The sequence below is a fragment of the Prionailurus bengalensis genome, chromosome A1 (assembly GCF_016509475.1).
Source record: "Prionailurus bengalensis isolate Pbe53 chromosome A1, Fcat_Pben_1.1_paternal_pri, whole genome shotgun sequence".
NCBI classification, from domain to species: domain Eukaryota; kingdom Metazoa; phylum Chordata; class Mammalia; order Carnivora; family Felidae; genus Prionailurus; species Prionailurus bengalensis.
The window spans coordinates 102,183,660-102,200,999 of NC_057343.1; the positions used below are offsets into that span (position 1 = coordinate 102,183,660).

At 41.4% G+C, this 17,340-nt stretch overlaps 1 protein-coding gene across 19 annotated transcripts in view; it reads left to right on the forward strand.

Annotated features, from left to right (window-relative positions):
- Window positions 1-1,512: 1,512 nt before the first annotated feature.
- The window catches only part of CSNK1G3 (casein kinase 1 gamma 3), a 105,136-nt gene continuing 89,308 nt past the window's right edge, over window positions 1,513-17,340 (forward strand). For 12 of the 19 annotated variants that reach the window (XM_043586370.1, XM_043586432.1, XM_043586408.1 and 9 more), the window contains exon 1: window positions 1,749-1,856. The gene's annotated coding sequence lies outside the window, so the exon portion shown is untranslated. Of the gene's footprint in view, window positions 1,619-1,748; window positions 1,857-17,340 lie in introns of those variants that run through there. The other 7 variants (XM_043586378.1, XM_043586424.1, XM_043586469.1 and 4 more) reach the window with 1 other exon arrangement.

Consider the following 17,340-nt stretch of genomic DNA (forward strand, 5'->3'; position numbering starts at 1 on the left):
TCAGAAACCTTGGGATATTCAATCTGATGAGGCAAATTATTCTCAAGTCTGATCATGCAAAAATCTTAGTTGCTTCTGAGTCTCTAATAAAATGATGGTGGTCTGGTAAACACAGAAGCAGGGCTCTTATCAGTACCAAGTGATAGCCAGTTCTTCACCTCCAGTTTAGGAAAGAGTGTGAGGAGAGTGGTAATAAATCAATAAAAATCGATTGTAACAGAAAACAAAAACAGCCTCTTTCCGTATAATTACGCCTGTGAAGTTTACACATTAACCTTATCATCAGGCAGGGAGGCTATCATCAGGTAAGGTAGGGAGGGAGAATATTTTCATTATTTTAAAGCGCATTGGTTTCACTGGAGACTTTTAAGTTTTTCCTGAGAGTGTGAGACAGAGCCTCAAGCGTCATGACACAGAGCGCATCAAAACATAAAACTGTTTGATACATGAATTTTTAAACAGCGCCCAGGCTATGAGTTTTCTTCATGCACACCTTAATGCTTGTCTTTTGAAAGAACTTGAAACGTAAGTAGTATTAGGTAATCGCTAACAATTAAAAAGCTGTATTTTCAGAGTCCTCTGCAAATGCCTTCACGGCGAATCCATTTCCGTAGCGGTCTTTCAAAGTGGCATTATCTTCATCCCACTTAACCAGCTGTAAGAGAGAGAGAGAATGGCATCCTCTGCGTTTTCCGTGTGGGCACATTGGACTGGGAAGTGGAGTTAGAAAACACCGGTTCCAGTCTGTGTGTGTTCGACAACTCGACGACCTGAGGGATGTTTGGCCTCCCGAAACTTCAGAAGGTTCCCTTCAGACACTGAGATGGTAACGATCACGTTGTACACGACCTGAGCCCACCAACGGAGTTCTCTACAGGCAGCAGCTGGGATGCAAACGTGAGCCACAATTCCCATCTCCAAGCCGCCGCATCTCTGCCACAGCACTGGGGTTATAACAAAGTGTATGTTGCGGAGGGGGGATGTCAACCCAGTGAGGTCACTCCTTTAGGCCAGGGCCCCCAAATTCTGCACCTGGAGGGCTGTGCCCCGCAAAGCCTCGCCAGCCCGACTTGGCACAATGGCGCCCTTAGGCTCTTTGCTCACCCAAGCCGCGGAATTTTTAGCAGCTCTCCTTAATCACGGGAGCCTTTTTCCCCCAGTTCTCCCCAGAGACCTCGTCAAGCCTCGCCTCCCCTGGCCTCGCCCAGGGAAACGTACCCGTATCCACTATTACTCCACATTCCCCCTCACGCACCGCTCGTGCGGAGGTGGGGGAATGGAGGAGTGGCTTGGCTTTTATATGCCTTGCCAGCCAATGAACGTGCCGCCGTTCTTCCGGTCGGCGAGCCGGCCAATCCGAACAGGCCGGTGTAATCTTCGGCTCTACTCGGCTCTTTTCGCTGATGCGGGAGCTTGGGGGCCACCGCCGCTAGAGAGACGCTTTCCTTTTTTTATTTTTTTTCCATGTGTTCACTTCCGGGTCCGGCGCCGATCCGGATGCCCGAGGCAGAAGGATGTTTGACCTCCGGATAAGCGAGGCGCCGCTGTGCATTCATTCCCGGCTGCATCGGTGGCGACAGCAGCGACCCGGGCGGCGACTCTCCGGCCAGAGGCGGCGGTAGGAGGCACCGGCAGTAGTGCGGGGACCGAGTCCGAGCCGAGCTGCGTTCCCTCCCTCGCTCGTTCCTTCCCCCCCTACCTCGCTCGCTCCCTCCCTGCGTGGCTCGCTTTCCTCCTCCGGTCGCCGGCGGGTGTGATGTGCCGCCGCCGCTGCCCCCGCCGCCGCTGACTGACGGAGCAGGGGGCGCCGCCCGCGCCCGGGACCGACCCCGCGAGCTCGCGGCCGCGCCTCTGAGGTAAAGCCCCCTCCGCGGTGGCGCGCGGCCGGCCGGCCCCGGCCCGGCGGCAGCCTCGGCGCGGCCGCGGCTCCCTCCTTCCCGGGTGGGGCTGGGTGGGCTGGGGTCCCGGGCCGGGAGGGCTGGGGGTGCGGCGGGGGCGGCGCCGCGGGCGGGGGCCGCGGAGCAGGGGTGGGCGAGGATCCCGGCGGGCGGAGGGTGGGCGGGAGGGGCCGCGGCCGGGGGTGAGGGCGCGGAGGGCTGGGCGCGCGGGGAGGGGGCCGCGGGCGGCGGGCCGGGCGGGTGCAGAAGTTGCCGAGCGGTGCGGCGCGAGTGGGGACGCGGGGGAGGTGGGCGAGCCGGGAGGAGGCGGGGGCTTCCTCGGGGAGGGGTTTTGAGGTCGCGAGCGCAGCCCCAGCGCTCCCGATTGTGTCCAAGACAATTACCTTCGGAGTGGGGGGTTCGGGAGGGCGGCCGGGCGGGAGGCATCGGGCTGCTGGAAGGAGGTGTCAGGGGCCAGCATTCATTCCAGGGGTAAACTTCCCGCTGGCGTGTTTGTTGGGGGCCGGGGGGGGGGGTCCGGGGTTTACCTATTTCATAGAGCTTTCGACTTAGCTCAAAACTTAACCGAGGCATATGTGGGGGGTAACAAAATTTCTCTGCTGGCTGCTGTTACCGTGCTGGTTTGTTTGTTTATCCCACATGCAGGGGAAGTGACACACGGAAGCGTCCACAGCTCCCACATTTCTTTTCTGGGCGGGGGGGGGGGGGGTCGGTGGTGGTGATGGAGATGTGTGTGTGCTCGTGGGGTGAGGGCAGTTAGGCCTGTGTTAGGATCCTTCCACTTCCCCCAGGGAAGGAGGAAAAGTTAATGGGTGGGAGAGAGCCAGGGAGAGTCTGCGTGGGAGATGGCTACTGTTGCTACACTGTGCGAATTAGTTGTAACTGTTGTAATGAGGACCCAGGCTGGCCAGTAAGTGACCCCTTTTTAACCTTTTGTTTTAGAACGTCGACTTTAATTGGAAAAGTAGAAACCTACTGATTTTTAGTAAGTGAAGAAAATAAGTCAGTATTTATTTCCTGTGCAGTTGCTTCTTGTGAATGACATTTGCCCCCAGAGAGGAGAAGATGTTGAGCTCCATCTAAGGAATACTTAGGATACTTTTTAAAATGGAAAATATCTACTTTTTAAAGCCTTGTATGTATTTGTGAGGAATATTTGCTTTCCCTGTAAATAGAGAGTGGAAGAAAACGCACATTGTAAGAATAAGGCAGGATTAGAAAGATTATGAGGCCCGTTTAAGAAAACGTTTTCCACCAAAAATCAGTTACAGTTTGTGACATTCTTAATAACTTTTTTTGGGGGGGGTGGGGTGGACTGATGTGCTTAGTGTATTTCATAACTATTCCCAAACTTTGATCCAACCGTGTTCTGTATTTTGTATATATTAGCTTTTATAGTTGGACATAAAGTGAAAATTGTATTTATGGGCATTGAAAGAAAGATACCAAATAAACTGCATTGGCATAGATTCTCTGAAGTGTACAGACTCATTTGCTTACAGGGAGCTTGCATTTCTGGAAATGCATCAGGTATTAGTTTTTATTGGAATGGGGACAGAAAGGTTAATTTTAATGTTGATATATATATGAGACATTTGAGGGGAGGGGATCTTAGAAAATGATCGTCTTCAGGGATGATTTATTGTGCTCTTTGCCCTCCTCTGCTATTCATCAATGCAAAAATTAATGTATTATGTAATTATTGACATTTTCATTGTTAGATTTCCAAGCGGTAACCATTAACAAAATCTTCAACACAGGCTGTTCATTTATTCCTTCAACTAAAATGCCTGGGATTAAAATCAAGGAATAGTGTAGTTCAACCTGGACCTTAACCATGTACAAAGGACCTTTACTCTGTGGTTAGAATGGAAGAGTGGGTAGACTATGAAGATGAGTCAGACCCTGGAGCTGTCTTAAAGGGAGACTTGGACATGCAGAGATAATTGCAACACAGGACACCTGTGGGATTTATTAGAGGTGCATGGAAGCATGGTGTGTGTGTGTGTGTGTGTGTGTGTGTGTGTATGAGAGACAAAGAGATACTAATTTTTGAGTGAGGAATTATGAATGACTTGAGAGCTGCTAACACTCCATTTGGGTGTTAAAATATGTTAAGGGACAAAACGGGGGCTTCGTGTATGTGTGGTTGGGTATTATAGGGCCTGTTGGTCTGGACATGAGGCTCCTGTGCCACGAGGTCTGTGTGGGAGAGGAAGCTGTGAAAATAGGTGGATATCAGGCCATGGAAGTCCAGAATGCCTTGTATTTAAAAATGAGTCAGTTTGAGATATAAAGGTCCAAATGTACAGATTTTATGCTTAGAGGAAGTAGGTCGGCAAATAAGGATGGTAAGTTGAAGGAAACAAACTATAACAGAATAATCAAGTTGTTACCATTCCTGCTGATGGGAGGAAAGCAGAAAAGTATGTAATCTAAAACACTTCATACCTGGCTTTGTCCTGTTTCTTTACTTGAACTTGAATATGGGTGTGTCTGGTAATCTGGTAATTGGTTTTATATGAAATGAATCCAGGCTGTGAAAAATGTGCCTTTGGAAGAAATGGGAAGCTTTCTGTTTATTTCTCTATCCCCTCTGTAATCCCCTGCATACTGGCAATAGACTATTATTCTAGTGTAGTTTATAGATTCAGAGATTTTCAGAATGGAACAAGTGGTTGTTTAAATTTCAGAGGGTTTCCCAAAAGGATGTATCAGACTATAGAGGGAATGCTGAAGTATTAAATTTTTTGTTTTATTTTTGAGAGAGAGAGAAAGAGGGAGAGAGAGGGCAAGAGTGAGTGTGGGAGGGCAGAGAGAGAGGGAGAGACAGAATCCAAAGCAGGCTCCAGGCTCTGAGCTGTCAGCTCAAAGCCCATTGCTGGACTCGAACCCGTGAACCATGAGATCATGACCTGAGCTGAAGTCGGGCGCCTGACTGATTGAGCCACCCAGGGAATGCTGAAATATCAAACAACAAAGCAAAACACAGGTCATTGGAGAGTTAGATTATTGTTAATACATTCGTAGTGAGATTCCTTATGAGTAAACTGAAATGTAAGGAATCTGTGTACAAAGAGAATTGACCATAACAGTGGAATGATAAAATGGGAAATGTCCACAGTTCTGGGTAATATGTATAAGGTTTTTAGTTATCTTAAATATTAAATGGCCCTAAAATAATTTAACCCCTAAATTTATCCCTATCAAAGAAGTGCTTCAAAAAATATTACCCTCACGGTAACACTATTTAAGTCTATGTATACTCACAAGGAAAATTGTTTGATGGGTTTTACTAACTATTGCCCTCTAGGTTTCCAAAAAGGATTAACATTATAACTGAATCTGTATTGTCTTGAACGTTCCAGTGACAACACTAATACCTGTTAAAATTCATTAAGTGCCTACTTTGTAGAGGGAGTATATAGATCATACTTTTAAGACAACTCTATTTGTTAGATGGTGTATAACCCTTGCTTTTGACATTAGGAAATGGTCATCCAGAGTTTAGGCAACCTTTTTAAGATCTAGCAGAGTGCATATTTAAATCATTTTCTTTTTCTGACTTCAGAGTCTTAAACTCACCGATCTGTTGTTTTTACAATTTTCCATCCTCTTTGTGTTTTCTCGAGTGGTTGGTGCTTAGTGGTATTGATTGGTGTTAGTGTATTTCTGGGTGTCACTTCTTCAAAATGTAACTTCTTTTTTGGAAATGGCAGTTTTTGAGGTGTCTGTAGTTCTCTAATTATAGAGATTCTATAGGAACAGACAGAATGGTTCTGCCGACAAAAGCTACTTCAGAGTATACTTTAGTGACAGTCTCTAGGACAGAACTGTATTTGGGATTATTAATGTGTAGAATCAAGTGTGTATTATCCATTAATGTGAAGTGAGTTTGGAAAGGCTCTGTATTACTCAGAAAATAAGGAATGAGAGAGAGATGTGAGGACAGATAAGTTTTGCAGACACTTTGGAGCCTGCTATTAGGCATGTTTTTTCTAGCTCCTTGCTCAAAGCTGGGATTTAGAAACCATAAATGTTTGGGTTTCCTCCTATAAGGGGAGCTCAAGAAGGTGTGTGGTGATTTGTCCTTAAACTATAGTAAGTGACTGGTTATATTCTCTCCTGCCAGTCCCTGCCCATCTTTTTTTTTAATGAGAAAAGAATTCTTGACAATGATCTTGAAGTGGGTGTGTATTTGGTAGAAAAGACACACACTTTGGTCATTTCCTTTACTAATGATGTATCATACAGTTATAACTTAATTTCGTGGAAATCCATAGCTAAGTCATGTCCACATATGCCTAAATCACATCCACATTTGTTTTTACAGCTTTCCCTGGAATTAAGTAAAATCTCAGAATAGCCTTTTTCTTAAGATACAGATGAGTTGTTAGAAGGTTGATTGGTGGCTAGAATAGGCAGAGACTCTTGGGAACAGCCTACTATTGCAGGAGACTCTCTTAACCCTACCTGTTCAAACCCACTCAGAAGAATTCATTCATTTACTGCTTGATGCCCATGCTACATCGAATGGCAGTACACTAGGCTCTAGTGTTTTTTGTTAATATTAAAAACATTTTTCTTAATGTTTATTGTTGAAAGAGAGAGAGAGGGGCAGGGTGTGAGTGGGGGAGGGGTGGAGAGAGGGAGACATAGAATTTGAAACAGGTTCCAGGCTCTGAGCTGTCAGGACAGAGCTGGATGCGGGGCTCGAACTCATGAACTGTGAGATCCTGACCTGAGCTGAAGTCGGCCGCTTAACCAACTGAGCCACCCAGGTGCCCCTTTTTTAATATGTTTTTAATGTTTTATTATTTTGACAGAGAGAGGGTGTGAGTGCAAGAAGGGGAGGACCAGAGAGAGACAGAGAGAGAGAAAATGAATCCCAAGCAGGCTCCATGCTGTCAGTGCAGAGGCCTGATGCAGGGCTTGATCCCATGAACCATGAGATCATGACCTGAGCCAGACCAAGAGCCGAATGCTCTACCAACTGAGCCACCCAGGCGCCCCTCTTTAGTTTGCTTATGAACTTTGCTTCCTTTCCTTTTTTTTTTTTTTTTAAATTTTAATGTTTATTTTTTGAGAGAGACAGACAGAGTGCATGCGTTGGAGGGGCAGAGAATGAAGGAGACACATAATTCAAAGCAAGCTCTAGGCTCCTTGCTGTCAGCACAGAGTCCGACAAAGGGCTTGAACCTACAAACCATGAGATCATGACCTGAGCCAAAGTTGGATGCTTAACTGACTAAGCCACCCAGGCACCCCTGTTTTTGAACTTTTAATCCCACTAGTTATTTTATACTTACCAAGAATTATTTGTGTTTGCACCCAACAAGTTGTTGATGGCAGTTTTACTTGATGTCTTAATTACGTAGTTTGATGAAACATTGTTCAGTGCACTTTGGAGGCAAAAGTTATAGGAGAATGTAGGTGTGGGTAAGAACTTTTTAAACAATTAAGGGAAAAAACCCTAAAAATCTCAAAAAAATTCTATAACAAGATTGCTTTTAAGCTTTGTGAGATGTCTTTCTATGTTTACGAAACAGAAACTGGAAATCACAGGTGATTTATAGTAGGTGTGGTTTTCTCAAGAAAGATAAAATAGAACTGCAGTCTGTACATCCATCCATACTTGAAGGAAAGGCCTTGGCCTTACATTAAAAGATTGTCTTGGGAATGTACATTTTTATATTTTATTTGCCATAAAATGTTTAAGATGTAGATTTTTTATGATCCCCTTTTTAACTTAGGAGCTCTTGGTTAATATATTGAGGGTATCTGCTTGTATTATATCATCTAGCTTATGCTCTCTCTTAGAGATTGATTTAATAGCATCCTCTTATAAAAAAGAAAGAAGTTCTCGTATTCCTGGCTGTATTCATTCAGACCTCAGGGTAAATTGTTTAATTATGTAGTCAGGTGATCAAGCTGCAGTTCTCCCATATTTCCCTATATGGTCCCTGATCTGATTTCGTATTCTTCCTTTCAGTTTTTATGTAGAGAGGAGCCTTCTTAGAATCCCAACATCTGCTCAGCCTGTGTAGGGACCGCTGGAGTGAATTGGTAGAGGAAGTTGTCCCTTGGAAGAGGAAATGCCATACCCTTGAGGTGTAGCAGGAGCCCTTGAGCTTGGTACAAAGCATGCTGGCTGGCCTAGCAGCTTAGAATAGCTGTCCTCCTGTCTTGTCTAGCTCAGCTCAAGTAAAAAGGAAAACTTTTAGGTATAAGAAAGGAGGTCCAGGTTGGGGAGGAAAAGACAAATGGGGGTAGACTGTTTATCTTGGTGTTGCCTCATTATACTGCCTGAATTGCAGTAGGTAGTTTCTGATATGGAACACTGAAATACTGAGGTAGGCTAGGTTAGTTTTTCAGAGCTTTGGTCTGCCTCTCAGTGATTTTTTTGGCTCTGCTCTTCTCTTTGTGTTGGATTCATCCTCAGGGTGGTAGCAAGATCACATCTAGACATGCAGTGGCCAGGAAATGTTTTGCACAAGCTCACCAGCATACTTTTCCTTTCATGTTTTATTGACCAGAATTAGGTCATGTGTACTTCCTCGCCAGTCATGACAAAGGGAATGGGGTTATCATGGCTGGCTTCTGTTAATCAGGATATATCCCCTGCCATAGGGAATGGGGTCACATTTTCCTGAGTTACATGGTGAGGGGCGGATGTTTATATATTTTTTAATTTTCTTTTAATGTTTATTTTTGAGAGAGAGAGAGAAAGAGAGCGCGCACGAGCGGGCCGGGGAGGGGCAGAGAGAAAGAGACACAGAATCTGAAGCAGGCTCCAGGCTCTGAGCTGTCAGCACAGAGCTCAACGTGGGGCTCAAAACTAACAAACTGTGAGATCATGATCTGAGCTGAAGTTGGACGCTTAACCGCCTAAGCCACCCAGGTGCTCCAAAGGGTGGATATTTTTAAAAGTTGTGGGAAAGAAGAACATGGAAGCAAATGGATCTGTTAAAGAGGCAATCAATAGTGACCACTGCATCTACTTGTTTTGAGAATGAAAATAAATAATGCATATAAATGCACTTTGAACTTTAAAGGGTTGTACAAATGTAACGGATGAAAGATTAGAGAGCTGCTTCTATGTTGCTATCTTAAATATGCTCAGGTATGAATATTTTAGGAGCTAAAACACTGTTAGTTTTCATATTGACTAACTTTGAGTCAATAAAATCAGTTATCTAAGTTGTAACATTGTCCCTTTTTTCCCTGGAACTCATAAAATTATTATAACTTTAAATTACAATTTGTACCTGTGAACTTATTTAGAAATTTTTTTTCTGAGTCGCTGCCCTCTCTCCTCTCCAAAAATTGCACATTGCCCAGGCTTTTGATCTCATCGCATTTCTTTAGTCACACCTAGAGGACAGTAGGTACCTTGGGGAAATGGGAGTTTATCAGTCAGAGGAAGGGTCGACTTGAATCATGGAATCATAGTAAGATAGGAGGAAAGGATAGTTTTTACCCATCTTGAGAAAAGCAAAAAAAAAAAAAAAATGTTGGGGGCATGGGGAGGATGGGGAGGCAGGGGCAAATCACAGAATTTTGGAATTGAAATGTAATGAATCCTGGGACGGTTTGAGTGAAATGCTTAAGTCACATGCCTGGTGGGTGGACTCTTCTATGCTACTTGCTGGTGAGGTGTTCTTTCTGACCCAAGAGGTGGGACGCCATGAAAACATTTATCTGACTTGCAGTTTTGTTTGGGACCATGGGCTAGTTCTGGAAAGCAGTCAGCCAGCTGCTGTTAGTACAGATATATGTTTCCAGGCTTTGGAAAATTTTAGCTAGAGGATTTTTTTTAAATAAAAACAAACAGAGATTTTTAAATCTTCCCTGAAGCACAGCAACACAGACACACACACACAGGCACACACAGACACACACAGACACACACAGACACACACAGACACACACACACACAGACACACACACACACACACACACACACACACACACACAGGTAACCTCCAAACTGGCCTGCTTAAATAAAAATGCAGAAGTAGAATAACTTATATATTTTTAAGTTCAAGAAAGTTGTTATCTTAAAGGTTTCTGTTTCTGTAATATATATAGAGTGTGTGTGTGTGTATTGTACATGTATATTGAGATATGTGTATGTATATATGAAGGATTTTGACCGTTGTAATTATGGTCATTGTAATTGTTGCAGTTGTGAATATACAGAGTAAATCCATCCATTCTCTGCAAGGATATTTATGTTAATGGCAGTTATTTATGAATAGTTACATTTAGGGTGATTTTAATTTTTATACTCTTTCTATGTCTCTGTATTGTTTGGATTTTCTGCTATATATATTTTTGGATATTTCTGCTATATATTATAGCAGATGGCATTATTTTTGCCATCAGGAAAAATAGTAATTTTTTTTTTTTTGAGGAGGAGGAAAAAAATAGAATCTTGGGGTAGGATGTTTTCCACCAACTTAGATTTTAACATATGATTTTGCTTTTATTGTATATTATCTTGAATGAAGTGTGCCTGGAATGTACTGATACTTTGCTTTTAGAATTGTACTTATTCAAATTTTTTACCTTAAAATTATAAGTTGAATTTGGCCACGGAATACCTTTTGTGATGCAAGTGAATAGTATAAAAGCAGACTTCTGAATATTTTGTAGTTATTAATTGTGTTACCTATTTTTTTAGCTTGTTTAAATTTCAGGTGGTATACTTGGCATTGATTTAGAGTATATTGTATTAGAGTCAGAGTCGAAGTCACAGTTTCCTTTGGTAAAAAGGGAAGTGAAAATGTTTTTTTCCCCATATAGCCAGTCTATGTCATGTTTGTTTTCTATTTTTGTGAAATACTTATATTATAGTCTAGCAATGAATATTTTCAAATGGTAGGCAAATGTAGCAGGTAATGTCATAGGCTGAGAAGAGAGAAAATTCCTGGTATTCCACTAGTTTTATGGTGTGCAAATACATGCCTACAAGAGCTTTTAGCAAAATCCTCATTTGAAGAGCAGACGTTAATTAGTATTGTTTTGGAGGTGGAAGTAGTACATGTCAGTTGTTGGCGACATTTTTAAATACTGGTGTTTGTAGATGCAGATTTTTATAAGATTTTTTTAATACGATTTTAATATTATTTTATGTGCTTTTATTCGAGAGATATGAAAACAATATGAATCGAAAATATACACCTTACAGATGTGGAATCTTGTAATAGCAATATTCATTTAAAAATGGTAGATTATTTCCTGGGTTCTTTCACGTGAGTGTCAGGGCATATTGTGGCTCATTCCATTATACATTGGGGTTCTGAAAATATTTGTACTTAATGAAATATCAAAATGTAATCAGCTCTTCGAAATCATCCCTTTGATTTTGATTTATTTTCTGATAATCTGTTAAGGTTGGTAACTGACATGTGTACTGTATGTATGTATATCGTATGCTATGCTATTTATACACATTCCAGTTACCAGCTACTAATGGACTGACTGAAAACTAAAATCCTGATTGTTGGGAATGACAATATGAGATAAGTCGAAGTGAATTTTACTATATGCACTTGTTTAAAATTTTCCGATTGAAAATCAGTAATTTTTTTTTTTTCTGTGACCGAGGAAATGAGAAGAAAAATGGATAGCTTTAAAGATAATGCTTGCAGCCTTTGCTGTAGGGAGTATTACCACTGAGTTAAAAATACGAGGGGCGAGCCTGGGTGGCTCAAGTTGGTTAAGCGTCCGATTTCTGCTCAGGTCATGATCTCACAGCTCCTGAGCCCCATTTTGGGCTCTGGGCTGACAGCTCAGAGCCTGGACCCTGCTTCGGATTCTGTGTCTCCCTCGCTCTCTGCCCCTCCCCCACCTATGCTGTCTCTCTCTCTCTCAAAAATAAACATAAAAATTTTTTTAAAAAATAAGAGAAAGCATTTGTGGAAAAGGCAGTGTATACCAGTGGCTCTCAGCCCTGACTTCACATTAACATTTTCTGGGAACCTTAAAATGGTAGATACTGGGCTTTTATCCCTGCTAATTGATATCTGAGTCTGGGGAGTGGGGCCAGGACATTGTTACATTTTAGGTTACTACAGGTGATTCCAATGTGCTGCAGGGTTTGAAAATGACTGATTTCTCTTTGTCTTTATACATATCTCTTAGCTCTTAAATTTCAAGTTCCCTTTTTAATTGGGATAGGGGTGTGAAAGTGAGACAAGAAATGCACAGACAACATTTGCAAGAGGACCAGGTTAATAGCAACTTCTCTTTATAGTTTCATACCCAGAATCCTTAGGGATGCCATTGTATTCATTGCTTACTAGCAATTGTTGCTAAGTCCAGCAGCAAAATTAGAGGATTTTTAAAGTTTGGAAAATTTGTTAAAGGGAGATTTATCAAGAATAATTTAAGGCATCATCTCAGATGCCCCTGAAAATGTTAAGAAACCTAAGTGATAAAAACAGTCTAATTTTTAAAGTTATGTAAAGTATAAGAAGGCAAGAACTGTTGCTCATCAAAGATGTGTTAGTTTTAGCATATATTTATAATATCATTGAGTTGTATTTTTCCTGGGGCATCAGGATGGAAGAGGTCTTAATAGTTCAGTGTCGCTGCACTTCTACTGCTTTACTCTCTTTCTTACCCTTGTTGATGAGGAATATGTGTGTTCCCCCAAGTGGAAACAGTTTACTTCAGTAACAGTATATTGTGTATGTAGTATGTTGTCTGTATTGTATGTAGTCCGTAACTGTGTACATATAAATGCACTATGATAATAGGGTTTTCTGGTTATTGTATCTTGTCATTTATGACATATCAGGGTCCTTTTTTGTGACTCATTTGCTGCAGCTTCCTAGGTCACAGACCCCTTTACCAGTTATAGCCTTTTGTGGCAAAATGAGAACAAGCCGTTTTATAATGAATTCATTATGTTAAATTCCATTCAAAGAACATGGCTTTCATGGTGGCAAAATTGGATTTAGCAGTTCCTCTGTAAATTTAAGGGTTAGATATTTTGTAAACTGCTCTAGTAGGAGAATTTGTGGTAAAGAAATTTAAGAGTGGGGGTGCCTGGGTGGCTCAGTCGCTTAAGCATGTGACTTCAGCTCAGGTCATAATCTCATAGTTTGTGAGTTTGAGCCCTGCATCGGGCTTTCTGCTGTCAACATGGAGCCCACTTCAGATCCTCTGTTTATCATCTCTCTCTGCTCCTCCCCACCTTTTCTCTTTCAAAAAAAAAAAAAAAATTAGGAGTGGATAGAGTACATAGGACATGTTCTGTGTGAACCTGAAGAAGACTTGTAGAATTATTTTGTGTTCACCAAAATTCCACAAGAAAACCAGCACATGACAGTGAGGCTACCAGTAACATTTTGTATATACAGTTAGTAATTGAGTAATGGCTACCATTCTAGGGGACCGTAATTTCGTATCAACTATTCTAACATCCAGAGTGCTTTGAAAACCAAAAATATTTTCTTGTATGTTTGGCACAAATTGTGTTTTTTTCCATGAAACTTGTTTTGAACTGTTGTGTCTCTTTTTCATGAATTTGTAGGTTTCAGTGCAGAAATAGTTAAGTGTCTGATTATAATGTTCTGTCCTGTATCATCCCGGCCTTTGCACAGAATATATGGTGCGTACACATGTATCACCCTTCAGACGCCCCTAGAATTCAGAATTCCCAATCACGTTTGACTGCAAGAACTTTGGAAAAGGGCCTGTAGAACTGCATTAATTTGTTTCCACTTCTTGCTTCTTGATAGAACCTACTCAGTATCTCATTCCTCTGAAATGGACTTTCAGTAAGTTGCTAGTAAATTTCTCTCGCTCTTCTCCTCTTATAAATCTATACATACCAAGAGGCACTTTATTTTAATTCATGTTTGTTTAACAGTTGTTGGAAGCTTTTCTGTTTTTTTGGCACTGAGTTATTAACCCTGGTCCTGTGGGCCCCAGTGTGGTCCCAGAAGCATTGTGTAATTAGGATGCTTGGGATGGAAAATGTTTCTGGTAACTGGCATAGCTGAGTATTCATCACACACTCTTTTTAGTCCTTGGGGTTATGTAATTTTACCTCTGCCTGGTAACTTCATGCCAAAGCACCTGCAGGCAGCCCTCTTTTTACATATCTTGGCTTCCTTTTTCATAACAGAAAGAAGCAGGGGTGTGGTTGTAATGCTTCTGTTTTAGTTTCCTTAAACTTCCTTAATTTGTTTTTAAGACCTCACTGCAAAAATCTGTATACTTAACTCGGGCTTTTTGCCCCCCAGCATCTTTACTAGTTTTTTTTCTTTTCTCTCCTTTTCTTTATTATTTCACTCTCCCTGCACCCTTGAAAAGAATACTTCTCAACAAGAGAAGTTCATGATTGTGGTATTGTGAATTAGGGAAAGTTCCCTGCTGGTGGGAAGGTGACAGCTGTGCATATCTGGTAGTTCCCTAGAGAGGACCTTACTGTAGGGGAGTGATGACTGCACTGCTGGATGGTATTCTGTGGACATGGTCTTTGCCTGCTTTCCCTCGCTAAACATCGAGGGGTGATTGGGTAGTGACCACTCTGGTGCATGCGCTTTTAGCTGTGTTTCTGAGTTCACCAAGATAGTAGGCATTTTAAGGTGCAGATCCTAATGGGAGATACAGAACTTACAGAACTTATGTACCCTTGCTGTGTGCTCTGAAAGCACTATAATTCTCATGTTCATATCATACTTTATATTATTATTTGTTTAAGCTGTGTGATGCGGCAGGGATTGTGATTGTCTTGGGTGCCATTTGACTTCCTGTTTTGGCACATGATAGGCCTCTTGTGATTGCTCTTTTGTTGAATGAATGGATTGATCATTTTATCTTTTTTATTAGGGAGATGTAACATGGAAGAACCTTGATTAAATGCCTCCAGAGGCACCGTGCTCACTCCAAACCACTTTAGTCTGAATCATCAGAGTTGTATGAGATATCTCTAACAAATACATTGGTTCTCCTTTAAGTAAAGCAACAAACACAAGCGTCTGACTTTGTTACTCAGGCTTAAAAGTAGAGAAATACTTTATAGAAAGGTTTTTCTTTTTCTTTTTTTTTTTTAAATGGTGGAAGTTGACATTAAATGCATTTATGGGCTACTTGGAAAAGCTAAAGGAAATATTCAATTTTTTGAGCATTTCACTTAATTCTGATTTTTTCCTAAGGTATTTTTTATATTAGATACAGTTTTTTCTTTCTCTTTTTAAAAATGTTTATTTATTGGGGCTCCTCGGTGGCTCAGTCCATTGAATGTCCAACTTCGGCTCAGGTCATGGTCTCATGGTTCATGGGTTCGAGCCCTGCGTCGGGCTCTGTGGTGACAGCTGAGAGCCGGGAGCCTGCTTCAGATTCTGTGTCTCCGTCTCTCTCTCTGCCCCTCCCCCTCTTGCACTCTGTCTCTCTCTCTCAAAAATAAATACACATTAAAAAAATTGATAAATAAAATGTTTATTATTGAGAGAGAGAGCTAGTGTGCGTGTTGGGGGGAGGGGTAGCAAGACCAGGAAAGAGACTTTCAAGCAGGTTCCTCGCTGTCAGTGCAGAGCCTAACTTGGGGCTCCATCTTACAAACCTTGAGCTCATTATCTGAGCCCAAATCTAGAATCGGCCATTTAACCAACTGAACCACCCAGGCACCCCTGTTTCTTCTGTTCTTAAATTCTTGCACGCTAAAATTCACTGCCCCTATAATTGATGCACAAAACAATTCCATTAGCCCAAAATATTCCCTCCTGCTGCCCCACTTGTAGTCAACTCCTTTCCCCACTCCCAGCCACTAGCAATCCCTGGTCTCTTCTTGGTGTCTTTAATTTTGACTTTGTCAGAATGGCTTGTGGTACGTAGCCTTTTGAAGCTAGCTTCTTCCACTTCGTATGGTGTATTTGAGATTCATCCGTGGTGAAGCCTGTGTCATTTCTTTTTGCTGCTGGTCAGTATTCCCTCATGTGGATGTACCTCAGCATGTTTATCCATTCACTGTGCAAAGCGTTAAGTTTCCTGATTTTGGCAGTTAGGAATAAAGCTGCCCCAAATACCCGTGTGCAGGTTTTTTTTTTTTTTTTTTTTTTTTCGTTTTGGTGAATTTAAGTTTTCATTTCATTTGGTAAATTTCTAGGGTTGGAATTGTTGGGTCATAAGTGAAGTGTGTGTGTGTGTAACTGTATTAGAAACTGCCACAATTTTCCTAAGCAGCTGTATGCCATTTTGCATTCCCACCGGATTATAGACGAGGTCTAGTAATAAGCAATTCCTAAAATTAAAAATTGCCATATTGAATTATTTTTTAGTAATTAGCTTGTGAATTCGGTTGCATACCAGAACATCATGACAATAACATAGTTTTGAACGTGATATTTTTATTGCTGTAAACCTATCAGATAGATAGTGATTGGGGTGGGGCGTTCAGTTTCTAGGGAATGCAGGCTTCATTATGTTTTGGAACTTTTCTTTCTTGCTCAGGTAAGAGAGCCCCGATCTCCGTAAGAAACACTAGACCTTAACCCTGGTGTTCCTATTGGGGCCTAACTGTCTTTAAATTCTGTGTCTCTCTCTTCAGGCTTTTGCCCTTAATTTTGAGAAGGATTCTCTTGGTTGGGTCTGGGCCGAAACAAATCCTTAGTCTGGAGAAGTGGTAGTTTAAGATTTTCTATCACTTGTTGCATGTTTCATTCTAGAATTGTGTAGAAGTTGACTTGGTTGTTCATGATTTACTGTCAGTTACAACGTTAAGTTCTTGCTATGATGAAAATTGACACTATTAGCTTCCGAAATAAAATTCTCAAACGTTGATTCCCTTGAATGAACCTTTTAATTTTGTGACCTTTGCCTACATGAGGCTGTTACTTGTAATTATATTTTTCTAAATTAGGAAATTGGCGCTATAGTCAGGAAGAAAAATATAATTTCATTATGAGAACTACATATGAAACAGCTACTGACTTTTCTGAAGTACTTTCTCATTTATCTGGCATTATTAGTCACTGGCCTTTTAGACCATTTAGAAGGTTGAATTTATACTAAAATGTTTTCTTTTAGTATTTTTTCAAGCGGTAACCTTTTCAAGTACACTTCTCAGTGTTTTCTAAACATACTCAGATCTTGCTGAGTCAGGGTTCTCATTTTGCACATCATTTAGTGTGCTGTTATGCATAGACTGTGAATTTATTGAGGTGTATAAAGTTGTCTTCTTGGTTCTCTGTCATGTTTTGACTAGTCACTTCAATTTTTCCTTTTATGTTTGATTTCTAATAATAAACTGATCAGGATTATTTTAAAATTAAGGTAAAATATAGTTTAGGGGCTCTTTTTGTTTAATGAGCAGAGTACACATTTTGTGACCTCCTTTAAGTAAATTTTTTTCCTCTGGTTCATAGCTCTGTTTTGGAGAGTTGAAATCACAGTATAAATGACCTTTGATTTGTGAGGTGTTACT